General features: G+C 30.0%; 1 protein-coding gene across 3 annotated transcripts in view; it reads left to right on the plus strand.

Moving 5' to 3' along the window:
* LOC135136000 (steroid hormone receptor ERR2) overlaps nt 1-18397 on the plus strand; it is a 50508-nt gene that overhangs the window by 15604 nt on the left and 16507 nt on the right. The gene's annotated exons all lie outside the window — the stretch shown is intronic.

Consider the following 18397-nt stretch of genomic DNA (forward strand, 5'->3'; position numbering starts at 1 on the left):
AATAACAGTACTGATTCTAGCAATAAAACGGACAGATTTCAGATTTTTCACTTTTATGTTGTTTCGATTTTTTGGAATTAATTTTACAGTTTTTGGATATTTCAGTATTGAATTTAACGCTTTTTTTCGATTTTTCGCTTTCTCGTTTTTAGATCGTCACATTTTATACATACCAATATACGAGCATTGGTTTGTGGAGGACGCCGGGGTTCGATAATTTTAGAATACAGTAATGTTGCGCCCGCTTATATTTAATAATGATAAAATAAAAATTGTCATAGTAACATCGATTTACCCAAAATTTTTGCTGCGTGGTTAATTGTCGCATTCTTTCGATGTATAAACATAAACAATTGGAAGTTAAGCATTTACTAATAATATATTTTTACTTCACAGGCGAGGGAAGATCTGTCTAAATACCTTTAGATCAATTTTTTGCGTTTTAAAAAGAAAGTCTTGCAGGCGCGTAGTTTTTTTTTAATATAAAAAATCTTCGGGGCCTCTTGTGTTGTGAAAAATCGGGAATTTTAAAAATCGAAATAATCCGAAAATCCAAGAATTTAAATATCGAATAGATGAAAATCTTGAAAAATGTAAGATAAAAAATCTAGTTAAGTACGTATAAAATAAAAAAAAAACAAGAAAAATCGGAAAATAAAAAAATCCGATTAATCAAGAAATTGAGAAAACGAAAAATCCAAAAATTTAGAAATTGAGAAATCGAGAGATGGAAATTGAAAAATTTTAAAAACGCGAAATGGAAACATTGAGATATCGAAATGGTTACAAGATCGAAAAATGGGAAAATTAAAAATTGAAAAATTTAAACTTAAAAACCTGATTAATCGAAAATTGAAAAATCGAAAAATCTAAAAACGAGAAGGCAAAAAATCGAAAGATTGAGAAATCGAAACAAAAAAAAGCGAAAAATCTAAAATATAAATTATTATAAATATTTGAAACATTGAAAATTTAAAAATCGACCAATCAAATCATCAACAAATCGAAAAATCAAAAAACTGAAAAATCGAAAAATGTAAAATTTAAAAATTCGATATATTTTGAAAAATCGAATAAATAAAAAATATTAAAAAAAAAAAATAGTCGAAAAATCTAAAAAATTAAAAATCGCAATATATCTTGAAAGATACAAAAACTTAAACGTTGAAAATTTGAGATATCGAGAAACCCGGAAAGTGGAAAAATTAAAAAATCGATTAATCGAAAAATTGAAAAATCGCGAAATTGAAAATCAAAAGATCGAGAAGTTGAAGATCGAAAAATTAAGAAATGGAAGTGGCTAAAAATTGAAAAATTGAAAAACCCAAAAGCTGAGAAGCCGAAAAATCGAAAAATCCAAAATTTAGAAATACGAAAAATTAAAAAATCAAAAAGCCAAGAAGTCAAAAAATTGAAAAACGGAAAAATCAAGAAATTCAAAATTTTAAAAATGGGCAAATTTAATAATCGAAAAACTGAAAACTCGAAAAATTGTAAAATTGCAAAACTGAAATGAAAAATTGGAAAATCGAGTAATTGAAAAATAAAAAATTCGAAAAGGCGAAAATTCAAAAAACCGGAAAACCGAGAAACCGAAAAATCCAAAATTGAAAAAAATTGGAAAACTGAGAAATCGAAAAACTGAAAACTCGAGAAATTGTAAAATTCCGAAACTGAAATGATGAAAAATTGGGAATCAAATTATCGAGAAATTGAAGAATGGAAACATCGGAATATCCTAAATCGAGAAAAAAAATATATACAACCGACAAAATGAAAAAACTGAAATTCGAAAAATCAGAACATCCAAAAAGTGAAAAATACAGAAATTGAAAAATTCCCAAAACGTAAATGTTGGAAAATCGAAAAATCAATAAACTGAAAGATCAAAAATTTGAAAATTCGAAAAATATAAATATGGAAGATCTGAAAAACTGAAAAATCGAAAAGTGTAAAATTTGAAACATTGAAAAATTAAAATATCGGAAAATCGAAGAATCGGGAAATCGAGTCATCAAAAAATATAAAAATTGAAAGATATCAAACTTAAAAATCGAAAAATTGCTAGATCTAAAATCCAAAACATCAAAAGATCGAAAAGCCAAGAAGTCGAAAAATTGGAAAACAGAGAAATAAAAAAATTCAAAATTAAAAAAATTGGAAAATTGAAGAATCGAGAAATTAAAAAATCGAGAAAGTGTAAAATTCCAAAACTGAAATGACACAAAATTGAAAAATCGGAAAACCGAAAAGATGAATTATCGAAAAACTGAGAAATCGTAAAATCGAAATCGAAAAATTAAAAAATCGCGAAATCGAAACATCAAAAGATCGAGAAGTCGAAAGATCGAAAAATGGAGAAGTGGAAGTGGCTAAAAATCGAAATATGGGAAAATTTAAATTTGAAAAATTTTAACGATATTTAAACCGAAAAAATGAAAAATCGAAAGAAAACAGTTAATCGAAAACTGAAAACTAGAAATAACGAAAAACTGAAAAATGAGTTCCGAAAAATCGAAGAATCTAAAAACGAGAAGACAAAAAATCGAAAGATTGAGAAATCGAAACAAAAAAGTGAAAAATCTAAAATATAAAAATTCGAAAAATTGAAAATTTAAAAATCGACCAATCAAAACATAAACAAATCGAAAAATCAAAAAACTGAAAATTCGAAAAAAGTAGGATTTAAAAATTCGCAATATTTTGAAAAATTGAATAAATAAAAAATAAAAAAAAAAAATAGAAAGTTGAAAAATCTAAAAAATTATAAATCGCAATACATATTGAAAAATACAAAAACTTAAACATTCAAAATTTGAGAAATCTGAAAGTCGAAAAATTAAAAAATCGATTAATCGAAAAATTGGAAAGTCGCGAAATCGAAAATCAAAAGATCCAGAAGTCGAGAAGTCGAAAAATCAAAAAATTGAGAAATGCACAATCCAAAAGCTGAACGGAAAACCCGAGAAATTGTAAAATTGCAAAACTGAAATGACGAAAAATCGGAAACCGAGAAACCGAAAAATCCAAAATTGAAAAAATTGGAAAACTGAAGAATCGAAAAACTGAAAACTCTAGCAATTAAGAATTCTGAAACTGAAATGATGAAAAATTGGAAAATCAAATTATCGAGAAATCGAACAATTGAAAAATGGAAATTTCGGAATATCCATAAATCGAAAAAAAAAATATATAAAATCGACAAAATGAAAAATCTGAAATTCGAAAAATCAAAACATCCAAAAAGTGAAAAATCCAGAAATTGAAAATTTTCCAAAACTGAAATGTTTGAAAAATCGGAAAGTGGAAACATTTTTAAAATCCAAAAACCGAAATGTTGGGAAATGGAATTAAAAAATTGTAAAACTGAAAAATCGAAAAATCAGTAAACTGAAAGATCAAAAATTTGAAAATTCAAAAAATATAAATATCGAAGATAGGAAAAAATGAAAAATCGAAAAGCACGAAAAATCGAAAACTGTAAAATTTAAAACATTGAAAAATTAAAATATCGAAAAATCGGGAAATCGAATCATCAAAAAATCTGAACATTGAAAGATGTGAAACTTAATAATCGAAAAATTGCTAAATCCAAGAGCCGAGAAGTTGAAAAATCGAAAAATCCAAAACATCAAAAGATCGAAAAGCCAAGAAGTCGAAAAATTGAAAAACAGATTAATAAAAAAATTCAAAAATGAAAAATCGGAAAATTGAAGAATCGAGACATGAAAAATCGAGAAAGTTCCACAACTGAAATGACAAAAAAATCTGAAAATCGAAAAACTGAGAAATCGGGAACTTGAAATCGAAAAGTTGAAAAATCGCGAAATCGAAACAGCAAAAGATCGAGACGTCGAAAAATCGAAAAATAATAAAAAAAAAAATAGAAAGTCGAAAAATCTAAAAAATTAAAAATCGCAATACATATTGAAAAAAAATACAAAAACTTATAAATTGAAAATATGAGAAATCGAGAAATCCAAAAGCTGAGAAGTCGAAAAATCGAAAAATCCAAAGTTTAGAAAATCGAAAACCAAGAAGTTAAAAAATTGAAAAACGGAAAAATCAAGAAATCCAAAATTTAAAAAATTGGAAAATCGAATAATTGGAAAATCAAAAAGTCGAAATACGAAAATTGGAAAAATCGGAAAACCGAGAAACCGAAAAATCCAAAATTGATTTTATTTCGAAATAAATATTTAGTTATTTTTTTATGTTTCTATATGTAACAAAATAAAGTAGGATAAGTATCTTTTTTTCATATTTGAGTTTTACCTTTATTTCAAAATAAGTAAAATGTTACTTGTACTACTTTTCCTCTGATCCATTCAATTTAGTTTGTCCTTTATAAATAAATCTATATATTAAACACAAAAAACATTTTAATAACAAATAAAAAATAAAATATAAAATACATAGAAAGAAAAACAACTCAAAACACCAAAAATCTAATACAAAATAAAAAAAAAATAATTTCAAAATTAAAAAATCTAATAAAAAAACCATTATACATATATTTACTAGATGGATAAGAAAAATATTAAATATTATAAAATATGTACATACAAACAGAAAAATAATTCCAAAAAAAAAAAAAAAACCAAAGTACTGTTTGCAAACTCTCGTCTATTATCAGATTGTAATATGGATGGGGCACCGAATAACAAAAACACGTCAAGAAGTTGTTCTGAAACTTCTGATACTTGCTTAGTTTTAAAATTTCGAAGAATTACAAATTTGGTTAGATGATCTTGATAAATTACAATAAATTTAAATTTTTCATCCGCTTGAGCTTGAAAATCAATCAAATCCACTTGGCACCTTGAATTAAAATTGGCTTAACTACCAAGTTGTTTTTCTCACTTTTTCAAACATAACTCGCATAGATTTAAAAATATTTGAATGTCTTGTGTAGTAATGTTATTGTAGCGTTGTGTGACTTTTATAGAACACGATTGTCAACCACAACCCACTCTTAATTCCCTTTTTATCAGTGCTCAGAAGCAATTAATAAAAATCAAAAACCACGATGAATGAAAAATACACGTCGAAACTTCTATGAAACGATGCGTATAATCGCAACATTGGTATGGTATAATCGTTCAAGTGACGGCTGGGTATTATTTATAAATTTTGGCTGGCACTGGCGAACACGCTATGCATTTATGTATGATCGTACCACACGTCAATTAACAGATGGTTTTTTTAGATCCTAGACACGAATTTTATTATTGTGGTAGGTCAGATGACATCACCTACTACACTGCGCATAAACAGAATAATCGTCGATATTATTTTTAGAGCGCTAGCAACTGAAATGTTATCAAGATTTGGTCGATAGCAGCCGAGCGAAGCAACAGCGCCATTCTTAATTTTCACCGATTTAAAAAATTTCAGTTGTACTTATTATGTATCAGAGAATGTGGAAATCTCAAAACGGCTAGATCTTTTTAAAATTGCAGCTTCCAAATCTCGTCCTTGTAATGCCAATGTGAGATTAACTAAATTAATCGTTATTTACAGTTATTTTAAAATTTATTTATACAGCAGCAAAAACAGTGTACATTAAAGACTGAAATGTATGTTTATTTTATTATTTTTAACAGATGATGATATGTTAAATGGATGGACGAAACGTGTTTTATGCCACTACATGTAGAAAAATTTATTTTTCACCTTGTACTATGCTACTGGAGTTTAGATTTTTAATATTATTATCCTTCATAACACAACGCATTAGTTATACAGGAAATTTAGATCCAATTTCTGCATTACTTAAAAAGTGATCGATGAGTTCTGTGATTATTTAATCAAAATCAATTTTGTTCTCATCGCAAACCGGGATTGGAAAAATAAGTAGATCTAAAGTTAGATCGAAACAACTGTGCAAGGATGTGGCCTTCTGGACTGCATTTAAATCGGCCTTGATCTTGAACGTTCCGGTTGCCAGGCCACCAAGATCCATGGCTTATTCAATTGTGGGTGTGCATTCCAAGTTGTAAACAAACTAAAAAAATTAGAACTTTTGGATTGTGTCGTCCCATTGAAGTACATATTTAATTTCACACGATCTATAAGATTGAAGTTGTCGAATTCCATTCATAAATTTGTTCATTTTCAAGTATATGGCGTGACTGATACCTGAGATTATTACATAACGTTATTACGTATATCTGAGATTCGTATTTTTATTAAATCCAATTATTTATTTGTTCGTGAAGTTTTGGTTATGCCGTTAATCATATAGTGTGTTATAAATAGTACGGTTACCGTTTATCATATGTTATACATTGTATAAATACGATTTCCTTGACCGAGAAATTTATCTATATAGAGCGTTTTTTTGCGTTGGTTCAAATGGCCACTTAATTCCAGCAACATTTTTTCGGCTATTATCATTTCATATACTGTGCACGCGTTGTATTTATTCAGTTTGGCAATGACCTCTGAGAATCACGTTATAAATTATTCTGTAATCACCTTCATTCTAGAAGGCAACATTCAACTTAACTATCTTATCTATTTCACGTAATACGCAACTTTTGGATTGTAACCATGTAACGCACTGTTTTATTGAAACGAAAGACAAATGTGAAGGGAGAGTACATAACAAATAATAATTTTGGATTAGGTTTTATTTGCAACAGTGACATAATTTTCACTTATCTCGTTCATTCGAATTGGATAATGAATTACATTACTGCACTAGTACTGTAAAATTGGCTTACTGCACTCAGCTCTAACACAAGTAATGTCTTTTTCATTTATTTAAATTGATTGTAAATAAGCACTTGAGCGTTACTATCATACTCGTGTGAACATACACCTCGGCTTCGCCTCATTGTGACTTGACTCTGGTAGATAAATAGTACTTACATCCTGGTTATAACATCAATAATTTTTTGACAACAGTGCCTGAAGATCGTCATTTTTAAATTAATAATTTTAGAGTACAACATACGTATACATTGAATTTTTCAATTTTTAATTTTTCCATTTGCAATTTTTCGTTTCCGGTTTTTATTTTCGTTATTTTTACAATTTTTCAATGTTCCGATTTTATAATTTTTTGTTTTTCCAATTTCACTTTTTTCGTTTCGTCAGTTTTTCAATTGGCAAATTTTCAATTTTTCGTTTTTTTTTTTCTTTAATTTTACGAGATCTCTTCGAGTTTTCATTTTTTAATTTTCCAGTTTTCCGATTTTCCAACTTTTGGACGTTTCAATTTTTAGATTTCGCTGTTTTTCGATTTGAAATTTCACGAATTTTTCAATTTTTAGATTTTTCAGTTTTTCGAGAAAAACGAGAAAGTACAAGTTATTCTACGTGACTTAGACTAGAAGTACAGTTCAAAATTATTTAATAATAGATTGACTTTATGTTTTTTATTATAATATCTCTTGTTTTTGGCGGAAAAAAAAATGTGGAAAGAAAACTATCAATATAAAGGCAAAGAAAACAAAGATTAAGCCCCACCCACCCACCCCGATTTCAATTGTGATGAGTTTTTCATTCCTAATCAGATCGAAGGGGCGGAGTTTAATTGTAACATCAATATTTCCTTAAAAAATTCTACCCTTGTAAAAACATATTTCATTTGGTAATTTCTTGTAGAGAAAAGAGAATTTTGCAACTAAACTCCGCCCTTCAGCTCACGATGAATAAAATATTCATCACAATTGAGAAGGGGTGGGTGGGCGGGGCTTATATTTGGTCTACTTTTTCTTAATATCCGCAGTCTTCTTTTTCCAACAAGAAGCTGAAAACATGTTTCACTATCTTGTTGTTGAAAGAAAATTCTATATATTAAAAAACAAAAAAACAAAAAATAAGCCCCACCCACCCGCCCCGATCACAATTGTGATGAGTTTTTCATTCCTAGTTAGACGGAAGAGTGGAGTTTAATTGTAACATCAATATTTCTCTAAAAAATTCTACCCTTGTAAACACACTTTTCATTTGGTAATTTCTTGTAGAGAAAAGAGGATTTTGCAACTAAACTCCGCCCTTCAGCTTACCATGAATAAAATATTCATAATCGAGAAGGGGTGGTTGGGCGGGGCTTATATTTTGTCCAATTTTTCTTAATATACGAAATCTTGTTTTCCTAACAAGAAACTGAAAACACGCTTAACTATCCTGTTGAAAGAAAATTCCTATATATTAAACAAAAAAACAAAAAACCAAAAAGTTTAAACCCACCCACCCGCCCTCATCTCAATTGTGATGAGTTTTTCATTCATAATCAGACGAGGGGCGGAGTTTAATTGTAACATATTATTTCTCTAGAAAATTCTACACTTTTAAAAACATATATTTCATATGGTAATTTCTAGTATAGAAATGAGGATTTTGCAACTAAATTTCGCCCTTCAGCTCATGATGAATAAAGCATTCATCACAATTGAGAAGGGGTGGGTGGGCGGGGCTTATATTTCTTCATTTTTTCTTAATATACAAAATCTTCTTTTCCTAACAATAAACTGAAAACATGTTTAACTATCCTGTTGTTGAAAGAAAATTCTATATATTAAAAAAAACAAAGATTAAGCCCCACCCACCCGCTCCGATCTCAATTGTGGTGAATTTTTTATTCGTTGTTAGACCGAGGGGCGGAGCGTAATTGTAAAATGCAGTAGAACCTAGATAATCCGAATTAATTTTTCAATTTTTCTTCTTTTTTTTTAATTTACGGTATCTCTTCCAGTTTTCGTTTTTAAATTTTCCAGTTTTCCGATTTTCCAAGTTTTGGACGTTTCAATTTCTAATTTTTCAATTTTTAGATTTTTCAGTTTTTCATTTCTTCAGTTTTTCGAGAAAAACGAGGAAGTACAAGATTCTACGTGACTTTACATTAAAAGTACAGTCCAAATTTATTAAATAATACATTGAATTTTTTATTATAATATCTCTTGTTCTTTGCGGCAACAAAATTGTTGAAAGGAAACTATGTACATATATAAAGAAAAAAAAAAAAAAGAAAGATTAAGCCCCATTCACCCGCCCCGATCTCAATTGTGATGAGTTTTTCATTCCTAATGAGATGAGGGGCGGAATTTAATTGTAACATATTATTTCTCTAGAAAATTCTACCCTTTTAGAAACATATTTCATATAGTAATTTCTTATAGAGAAAAGAGGTTTTTCCAACTAAACTCCGCCCTTCAACTCACGATGAATAAAATATTCATCACAATTGAGGGGGGGTGGGTGGGCGGGGCTTATGTTCTTCACTTTTTCTTAATATACAAAATCTTGCTTTCCTGACACGAAACTGAAAACATGTTTAACTACCCTGTTGTTGAAAGAAAATTCTATATACTAAAAAAAACAAAGATTAGGCCTCACCCACCCGCCCCGATCTCAATTGTGATGAATTTTTCATTCGTTGTTAGACCGAAGGGCGGAGTTTAATTGTAACATCAATATTTCTCTGAAAAAATCTACCCTTTTAAAAACATATTTCATACGGTAATTTCTTGTAGAGAAATGAGGATTTTGCAACTAAACTCCGCCCTTCAGCTCACGATGAATAAAAAATTCATCACAATTGAGAAGGAGTGGGTGGGCGGGGCTTATATTTTGTCCATTTTTTCTTAATATACGAAATCTTGTTTTCCTAATAAGAAACTGAAAACATGTTTAACTATCCTGTTGTTGAAAGAAAATTCTACATATATATTAAGAAAAAACAAAGATTAGGTCCTACCCACCCACCCCGATCTCAATTGTGATGAATTTTTCATTAGTTGTTAGACCGAGGGGCGGAGCGTAATTGCAAAATACAGTAGAACCTCGATAATCCGAATTAATTGGGGAAAAGGTGTATTCGGATTAGCGATTTGTTCGGATCAGCGAATTTCCCAAAAATCTGAAAGGGAATTGAACTACCTTCACTGCTGAAAATAAACTGCAAGAAATAAACCTTAATTTTTTCAAATAGAAATAAAGTATTCTTAAGCAACAATGGATAATAGATACATTCGAAAATAAATAAATACGCTATCTTTTTGGAATCAACATGTCGGGATCTATATTCCTGAAGTTTTTCAGAATTTTTAGATGATTTTTTCAAAAATGAAGTTTTCTATTAGTATTAGGTATAGTCTTTGCCATTTCTATTGAAACACCACTTGTTGATCGTAAATTTGGCAACGTTTATATTCACACAATTTTCTAACTAAAAGCCGAAAGATGACTGCACATATTAAGAAACCAAGGCAAAATGGAAGCCCCGCCCACCCGCCCTATCTCAATTGTGATGATTTTTATATTCGTTGTGAGCCAAGAGAACTTAATTGCCAAATCCGTATTTCTCTACAAGAAATAAAAAACATGTTTTTGAGTATCGTGTTTTTCAAAGAAGATTAAATATGTCTTAAAAAAAAAAAAACAAGCCAAAAATTAAGCCCCAGCCCATTCATCCCAAGTTCAAATGTGATATATTTTTCATTCGTTGTCAGATCGAGGGGCGGGGCTTAATTGAAAGATTCATAGTCGTCTAGAAGAATTTAGTTTTAGACATGTTTTAAGTTTCTTGTTCTTACAACAATTTCCCATTTTAAACGTGTGTTAACTTTCTGAGAATAAAAAAGGTCATCACAATTGAGACGGGGTGGGTGGGCGGGGTTTATATTTTGCCTTTTTTTCTTAATGTACATAAGATTCTTTGAACCACACGATACTAAAAAACATGTTTAAATTTCTCGTAAAGAAATTAGATTTTGCAGTTAAGCTCCGCCCCCTTGGTTCACGGCGAATAAAAAAAATCATCACAATTAACTCAAGGCGGGTGGGCGGGCTTACATTTTGCCTTTTTTTAAAATATGTGCAGAATTCTTTTCAAAACATAAAGCTTAAAACATGTTTATAATAGAAATTTTGATAAGGAAATATCGATTTTACCCCATAATTACAAAATCCACATTTCCTTGCAAAAATGTACTATTTTTTCCGTGTTTTAAATTGCTTCTTGTGAAAATATGACTACACATATTAAGAAAACAATGCAAAATGGAAGCCCCTCCCACCCGCCCTATCTCAATTGTGATGATTTTTTCATTCGATGTCAGACCAAGGGGCGGAGCGTAATTGCAAAATGGCTATTTCCCTATACAAATTTACCATTTTAAACATTTAAGTTTCTTATAAAAACACGACAACACATATTAAGAAATAAAGCAAAATGGAAGCCCCGCCCACCCGCCCTCTCTCAATTGTGGTGATTTTTGTATTCGTTGTGAACCAAGAGGGAGCGGAGCTTAATTGCAAAATCCGTATTCCTCTACAAGAAATAAAAAACATGTTTTTGAGTATCGTGTTGTTCAAAGAATACTACATATGTGTATTAAGAAAAAAACAAGCCAAAAATTAAGCCCCAGCCCATCCATCCCAAGCTCAAATGTGATGAAATTTTCATTCGTTGTCAGATCGAGGGGCGGGGCTTAATTGCAAGATCCATAGATCCATATTTGTCTAGAAGAATTTACCGTTTTAGACATGTTTTAAGTTTCTTGTTCTTACAAAAATTTACCATTTTAAACGTGTGTTAACTTTCTAAGAATAAAAAAGGTCATCACACTTGAGACGGGGTGGGTGGGCGGGGTTTATATTTTGCCTTTTTTTCATAATGTACATAATATTCTCTGAGCCACACGATTCTCAAAAACATGTTTTTAATTTCTCGTGGAGAAGTAAGGATTTTGCAGTTAAGCTCCGCCCCCTTGATCACGGTGAATAAAAAAAATCATCACAATTAAGATAGGGCGGGTGCGCGGGCTTACATTGTGCCTTTATGTTTTAATATTTGTAGACTTCTTTTAATAACATGAAACTTAAAATATGTTTAAAATGGAAAATTAGTATTGGGAAATATCAATTTTGCTATTAGGCTCCGCCCCGTAATTGCAGAATCCATATTTCCCTGCAAAAATATACCATTTTAACCATGTTTTAAGTTTCTTGTGGTGAAATGATGGCTATGTATATTTAGAAAAAAAGGGCAAAATATAAGCCCCGCCCACCCGCCCTACCCCAATTCTGATGATTTTTTTATTCGTCATACCCAAGGGGCGGAGCTTCATTGTAAAATCGATATTTCGTTATACAAATTTACCATTTTAACATGTTTTAAGTTTCTTGTTGTGAAAAGATGACTGCACATACTAAGAAAACAAGGCAAAATGGAAGCCCCGCCCACCCGCCCTATCTCAATTGTGATGATTATTTTATTCGTCGTGCGCCACAGAGGGCGGGGCTTAATTGCAAAATCCGTATTTCTCTACAAGAAATAAAAAACATGTTTTTGAGTAGTATGTATATTAAGAAAAAAAAAACAAGCCAAAATTTAAGCTCCACCCAACTTCAATTATGATGAATTTTTCATTCGGTGTCAGTTCGAGGGGCGGGGTTTAATTTCAAGATCTATATTTGTCTAGAAGAATTTACCATTTTGAACATGTTAACTTTCTAAGAATAAAAAAGGTCATCACAATTGAGACGGGGTGGGTGGGCGGGGTTATTATTTTGCCTTTTTTTCTTAATGTACGTAGTATTCTTTGAACCACACGATTCTCAAAAACATGTTTAAATTTCTGGTAGAGAAATAAGGATTTTGCAGTTAAGTTGGTTCACGGCGAATAAAAAAATCGTGACAATTAAGACTGGGCGGGTGGGCGGGCTTACATTTTGTCTTTTTATTTTAATATGTGTAGACTACTTTTCACAACATGAAATTTAAAATATATTTAAAATGGAAAATTTGTATAAAGAAAGATCGCTTTTGAAAATAGGCTCCGCTCCATAATTGCAAAATCCATCTTTCCTTGCAAAAATTTTTTTTATTTTACCATGTTTTAAGTTTCTTGTGGTGAAAAGATGGCTATGTATATTTAGAAAAAAAAAGGCAAAATATAAGCCCCGCCCACCCGCCCTACCTCAATTCTGATGATTTTTTTTATTCGGGATATAGGATCCATGAATTTTTCAACTATTTTAAAAATGAAATTTTCCACAATGTTACCCTGCCCATGCAAATTTCGACGATTTTGACGATTTTCGAAATTTAACTAAATACCTTTTCTTGTAGATTTCGGGCCACAGAAGTCACTTTCGGCCTGATTTCTTCGATAACTTCAACCTTTTTTCCAGAATTCGTTAATTAATTCAGGGCATTGAACTATCGTAATTTTAAAAAATTTCAAAAAATTCAATACAACACGTGCAGAAAGAACGTTCGGATTAAAGAGGCATCGACTTCAACGGATTATCATAGAGGTTATACTGCACAGATTTCTCTATCGATTTGAATGAGTTTGTCTTCAAAACAGAGGACTAAAAATTATTTATTAATTAAACCACAATGGAACAAAATGTTATGAACATAATAATTTTTATTTTATCATTATTATACAAAGACGTGCGTTTTCTCACATTCTCGAGAAATTTTTTTGCCAAACCAGACATATTTCGGAGATGAATTTTTGCATACAGTATTTATTTTTCATGTTTAAAAAAAAGTGATGCAAAACTTAATTAATTCAAAATTAAATTAAGGCATGGCAAATTTACTTTTTCAACATAATGGTTATTCCCACTGGTTCATATCAATAATTAAATTAACGGTAATGTCTGTTATCATTGTTATCAATCATCATACGTAACGGTAACATTTTGATGTACATATATACTTTTCTGGGAATAATCGTAATACGTTTTTTTGTTCATTAAACTTTGTTTTGTTATTCAATTTTACAGAAATGTTCAGTTTCGTAGGTGGATTTTCGTGTTACAAGCGTTCTTTGTGATGTCGGAGCCTTCTTTACATTAGACCACTTTATTTTTAGTTGTTTGGGTGTTTTTGAGAACGTGAGTAATTAGTGATGTATGTATATTTAGACAGCATGTAATCAAATAAAAATTGTTTTTCAACTACATCAGACACAACACTGCAACTCATTGTATAATTTAAACTTTACACTAAAGTGTAAACATAGACTTGCAACCGGAGCTCAGTGGCCAGACAGATATTTCGGCAATGTGCAAATTAAACAGCTTGTGTCTCAGACTACTGCCATTAAAAAAAGTCGGATAACAGTTTTATTAGTGCAAAAAAAATGCATACAATTTCATGTGCATCTTTGCCTTGCGACTGGTCAAGGCGTGGAACAAGTCAGCCTTGACTGAGCGACGGGTTGATTTTTTTTTTACCGAGTCCGGTGGTTCAAGTGCAAGGTCACAACACTACTTACACCTTGTGCATCACTGTGTTCCATCTGCCTTTTAAATTTGCACTGTGGATATTTTTCGGTCGCACAATAAGAACAAAATAATTCGGTAATAGTAGTAGACAAATGGTTTTCATTGTGGCGAATTCCCAGAATCGAAGTCGATGCATAGCCGAGCGGCCTTGAATTTCGTCTAGACAGCGTGCCCGTAGAGTTCGGACCATAGATTTTTGATTAATTATATCGGGGTTTGTTTTTTACATTCATGGACACTGCGTGTTCAAAGATGACTTGTAGTAACTGTGGTAGGCAGTGAAGTTGTTTTACGTTTTACAACAATATTTCATGACTTGAGTTAAGTTTTAGGATCTTTGTGCTTAAAAAAAAAGGTTTATTGAACCAAAACTCAACACTTTATAATATTTTTATAATTTATAAATTTAAGAATGTAGGTCAGAACTAAACTAATTTCATTTACACAGGATTATTAAATTTAAAATTAAAAGTCCTGATATGTCTGACTGCTGTGGAGATGGGGTTAGTCCAGACAATCTGGTTTTTAAGAGATGACCGTATCTCTGACCCAAAAATAAAATTAAGATTGGAAATTCTAATACATAAAGCGGTATGGTCCATGCCAAATATTTTTCTGGTGATTTAAGGGTTACTTGCTTGATGCGGAGTTGTTTCTTTCGTGTTTCTTGAATTTCGGAAATAATCTAAGTTTTGGAAATGTATAGGCTGATCGATGACGAATCTGCGGGTGCTGTTTGAAGTTCTGATAATATCGTCGGATTTCCTTTTATCGTGTGTTCGTCGTTACCAGAGAACATAGAGAAGCGTCACAGTTTAAATTAAATGACGGTTGAGGACTCCTCGATTTACGTTGGCAACAGTGTTTGTTTCTAAGTAGGAGTAAAATTAACTAGAAAAAATGTCAAAATATTTTTAACGAAGCGTTTTACTTTCGACAAATTGACACTAGATTTACCAGAATATTGCAAGCTGCTTACTGTTTCCTTCACTTTAATTCAGGTCAGACGAATTACAGTTCGTCGTTTGAGAACTTGTTTGATCTACAGACCAGAGCGCACTCAGGCCAATGTCGACTCTAAGCGATTTGATTTATAAGCCATGATCCGTGTGTAATCTCATTGTAAACCCATTAGTATTAAGAATCATCATGTTATCGTCCACCCTTAACCTAACACATCCTAACCGGTTTCGACCATGATTTCTTGCTGTTTCAACTTTCGAATACTCAGTTTTTCGAAATTTTACTTTGAGGACTTCTCAGTTTATTCCTATTTATTATTCAATTTTTAGATTTTACAATTTCTCAATTTTTCTTTCTTTCTCGGTTTTCAGTTTTTATAAAGTCTGTCGATTTTTCAATTAATTGATTTTTCAGGTTTTTTGATTTTTCAATTTTTCACTTTTTTGAATTTTCGATTTCTCGAATTTTCAATTTCTCAGTTTTGGGATTTTTCAGTTTACTTGTTATTCAATTTTTCGATCTTACGATTTTACAGGTTTTTGATTTTTCAATCTTTCGATTTTTTTAAGGTTTCGATATTTCGACTTCACTTTTTTGATTTTTCGATTTCTCAATTTTTCGATTCTTTAGATTCTCAGTTTTTGGATATTTCAGTTTTGGGATTTTTCAATATTTCTGTTCTTCGACTTTTCCATTTTTGACTTCTAGATTTTTCGATGTGTCGATTTTTTAAATTTTATATTTCTCAATTTTTTGGTATTTTAATTTTTCAGCATTTAAAATTTTTGATTTTTCAATTTCTCGATTATTCATTTCAGCTCTTCCATATTTCAATTTTTCAAATGTTTCGATTTCTTAATCTTCGGATTTTTCGACTTCCTTGTTTTAGATTTTCTGTTTTTCAATTGTCGTTTCTTCAATTTTTCCAATTTTAAATTTTACATTTTTCAGTTTTTTGATATTGTAATTTTTCAATATTTAAAATTTTAGATTTTTCCATTTCTCGATTTTTCATTTGAAGTTTTCGAATTTTTCAAATGTTTTGATTTCTTATTCTATCGATTTTTCTTACGTTTTTCAGTTTTTCGATATTTCAGTTTTGGGATTTTTCAATATTTCGGTTTTTCCAACTTTTCGATTTTTGGCTTCTGGAGTTTTAGATGTGTCGATTTTATTACTTTTTTGATTTTTCAATTTTTCGATTGCTTAATCTTTCGATTTTTCGACTTCTCGGTTTTAGATTTTTCAGTTTTTTGATATTTTAATTTTTCAATATTTAAAATTTTAGATTTTTCCATTTCTCGATTTTTCATTTCAAATTTTCAATATTTCAGTTTTTCAAGTTTTCGAATTTTTCAAATGTTTTGATTTCTTATTCTATCGATTTTTCAACTTCCCGGTTTTAGATTTTCTGTTTTTCAATTGTCATTTTGTCAAATTTTTGATTTTTTTTCGATTTTTCAATTAATCGATGTTTTGATATTCCCATTTCTTGATCTTCGAGTGTTTCGAGTTTCCTGTTCTTCAGTTCTTAAATTTTTTTATTTTTCAGGTTTTTGATTTTTCAATTTTTCGATTTTTTGAGGTTTCTATTTTTCGACTTCACTTTTTTGATTTTTCAATTTTTCAGTTTTTCGATATTTCAGTTTTAGGATTTTTCAATATTTCAATTCTTCGGCTCTTCTATTTTTGACTTCTGGATTTTTCGATGTGTCTACCTTTTTACTTTTTCGATTTTTCAACTTTGGTTTTTTAAATTTTAGAATTTTCAATATTTCTTAATCTTTTGATTTTTCGACTTTCTGGTTTTAGATGTTCTGTTTTTCAGTTTTTCGATTTGTTAATTTTTCATTCCCGATTTATCGAGATTTGATTGTTCAGGTTTTCGATTTATCAGTTTTTCAATTTTTTATTTTGGCCTATTTCGGTTTCTCAGTTTTTCCAGTTTTCCATTTTTTCGTTTTTTGATTTTTCCGCTTTTCCAATTTTTCAACTTTTAACTTTGTCGATTTCTCTATTTTTCGATTTTTCGACTTCATCACTTTTCGATTTCTCGTTCTTTTGATCTTTTAATCTCTCAATTTTTCAATTTTTCGAATTTTTAAGTTTTTTGATTTCTCCATTCATCGAGATTTGAATTTTTCGATATTTTGATTGTCAATTTCTCAATTTATAAATGTTCAATTTTTAACTTTTCGATTTTGTTCTATTTCGGTTTCTCAATTGTTCGACTTTTCGAGTCCACGATTTCTTGATCTTTTGATTTTTCGATTTCTCAGTTTTTCGATGTTTCGATTTTTCAGTTATCCGATTTTTTAAATTTGGGAGTTTCGAGTTCTCGATTTTTCGTTATTCGGTTTTTAAATTTTAGATTTTCTGATGTTTCATTTTTCGATTTTTCAATGTTTCGGTTTTACGATTTTTTAAAAGGTTTCGAATTTTCGATTACATATTTTAATTTTTCATTTTTTTTTTCACTGTTAATATCATACAATGTATCGAAAACAACCACAAAAATTGTCACTAAAAACGTTTAAAAATTCATACAAAATAGAACACAATGTTTCCAAAACATTTTCCCGAAAAAAATCCATCGGGTTATTACGATTTCAACAATATTCTTAGTTTAAGACGTTTTGCTAGTATAAAACACAAATAAAGAATTAATTCTTGGTTAAACAAAATATGTAAAATCATCTAAATATGTACCAAAAATATTCACTTGGTCGCTATAAAAACCGACCAAACAACTATTTCCCGCAGAAATTATTGTCCAAACCAACCAAAGCGCGGTCTGGTCTGTAGATCAAACAAGTTCTCGACGAGTTGTAGTGAAATTAAGTTTTTTATTGGCATCGACTATTTAAATTTGGCGGTTGAGGACTCCAATGTCAATAAGAAGGGTAGATCTAAAAATTAACGATTCAAAAGAATTGAAAAATCGAAAAAATGAAGAAACGAATAAAAAAATAAAATTGAAAATTCGAATATTGAATAATCGAAAAGTAAAAAATATGAAAAGTCTAACACTGAGCAGTGGAAAAATTGAAAAAATCACACATTGAAAATTCCAAAAATCGAAAATTTTAAAAATCGAAGACTTGAAAAACTGAAACATCGAGAAATCGAGAACTGGAAAAATAAAAAAATTGAAAAGTAAAAAAATGAAAAATCG

The sequence above is a fragment of the Zophobas morio genome, unplaced genomic scaffold, assembly GCF_036711695.1.
Source record: "Zophobas morio isolate AGI-343-1 ecotype UQ-CSIRO unplaced genomic scaffold, CSIRO_AGI_Zmor_V1 ptg000026l, whole genome shotgun sequence".
In the NCBI taxonomy this organism is placed as follows: Eukaryota; Metazoa; Arthropoda; class Insecta; order Coleoptera; family Tenebrionidae; genus Zophobas; species Zophobas morio.